We start from the raw sequence: 1,808 nt of genomic DNA, 5'->3' as shown, positions 1-1,808 counted from the left end.
TTTTACTTTCAGAGAAATTTTGCTGTTAAATTTGTCCAACAAAAATGTTTCTCACATAATTTCGCGGGAAGTTGTAAGGTCATTTAAAGTTGGAAACTTTGTCACTATTCAATATCTGCTGCAAACGTGCATTTCGTTCGAGATGGAATGGATCCCGAGATCTGAAAATGACCTAACGGATTTTCTCAGTAGTATTTGTAACACGGATGACTGGGGCCTTTCGCCCCTTTCGTGTCATTTAATTGACTCAGTTTGGGAGCCTAATTACAAAGATCGCTTCTCAAATCACGCGAATGCTATACTCGCTCGTTGCAATTCGAGGAATCCAGAATCCGAGGGCATTGATGCTTTTGTTATTAATTGGACCAGGGAAAAAACTATGCTTGGCCTGCCGTCTGCCTTAATTTTTTTTTTTTTTTTTTTTTGCGTTTTGCTTCATATGCGTAATTGTAAGGCTTCGGGAACTCTTATTTTTCTATTGTGGCATTTCGTCTCTATTTGGCCGATGATTTGTCCAGGCAAAAATTGTTTCGCCGAACTTCTTGTTGACTGAATGGATCTTCCGTCATTTAAAGAAGCCTACTCACCTGAGAGATGTCCTAACTTTTTTCGCAATGAAGATTCTCAGCATGATCGCTTCAATTGTTAACTGATTGATTGAGAGAGCTTCTTCCCTTTTTTTTCTCTCTTCCTCTGAACTCTTTGGCCGTGTGTTAGTTGAATTTATCCGCTTGTAAGGAACATTTATTAATCTCTAAAGAATCATTGCATTGATAGTTATAAATACTGATCATCTTATAAAAATTTAACTGTTATACTTACTATGGCTGGTGATGTTTGAAACATCAAAACATGTTCCTTTAATTCAAAAATGTTGTTTCATTTTAAAAAAACAATGATTCAATTTCTTTATTTTTAAATAAATCTATCCATGGATGGCTCAAACCGGAAATATTTCAAACCTTCACTGCTATTTACACCAAGAGGTGGAAAGAGTAACAAATTATCTACCATGAGGTTAACTACTTTACTCGTGAAAACCTATTGACATAATCTTACTCTGCTTTGCCTCAGATTCCTACAGAATAACATCACCTTTTTGACGAATGGAAGTTTTGCCAAACTTGAGAAACTTAAATATTTGTAAGAAAGACCAGCGAAACGTATTTTAAATCACAGCTACCATGGTTTGACCCTGCCACACCGTTTTATGCTATCCAAGGTAACAGCCTTGGGTGAACTGTCGCTCTAAAATATCATATTTCCTCTCCCTTTAATTGCCTCTCTCACCGAAAACAATATTCTTTAGAAACGTAATGCGTATAGGCAATTTATTGTTTCAATGACCAACTTTTTCTGTTTTAGATCATTGAGTGGAAACAAACTTCAAGAAATCCCAGACGGGGCCTTCAGGAATTCAAAGTCTCTTCGAGTAATGTATGTCAGTTAAATCAGGCCAAAACCGACTATACCAGGCCTCTCGTGCGTGAAATAGTGAAACGTTAAATTATGTTTTACCTTTGCTTTAATCTCAGATTCCTTGTCACTCGTGGAAGAAAATTACCAACTTGATAATTTTTTGATTCCCCAACAGCTTGCTTTCTGACAACCCCATCAGCACAATTGGAGAGCGGGTGTTTCCTATCAAAAACAACCTAGCAATGTAAGCCATGCAAGATAACATACTGTTTTGTATTTCAGCGCACCTGAAGTTACTCAGGCTGTAGGCCACTCCCGGGTTCGACGCCCAGTTGGACTGATAAGAAAGTGCTGCCATTATAATTACATTTGCGAGTGGATAGAACTTT

The 1,808-nt window shown here is 37.4% G+C and overlaps 1 long non-coding RNA gene across 1 annotated transcript in view; it reads left to right on the top strand.

Annotated features, from left to right (window-relative positions):
• Positions 1 to 1,404: 1,404 nt before the first annotated feature.
• The window catches only part of LOC138054567 (uncharacterized), a 1,812-nt gene continuing 1,408 nt past the window's right edge, over positions 1,405 to 1,808 (top strand). Inside the window, exons 1-2 of the long non-coding RNA XR_011133302.1 lie at positions 1,405 to 1,437; positions 1,595 to 1,663. This is a non-coding gene — a long non-coding RNA (uncharacterized lncRNA). The remainder of the gene's footprint in view (positions 1,438 to 1,594; positions 1,664 to 1,808) is intronic.

Source organism: Montipora capricornis, chromosome 6, assembly GCF_036669925.1.
Source record: "Montipora capricornis isolate CH-2021 chromosome 6, ASM3666992v2, whole genome shotgun sequence".
Taxonomy (NCBI): Eukaryota; Metazoa; Cnidaria; class Anthozoa; order Scleractinia; family Acroporidae; genus Montipora; species Montipora capricornis.
The sequence above is the reverse complement of the archived record's forward strand: the minus strand, read 5'-3'. Positions and strand labels throughout refer to the sequence as shown.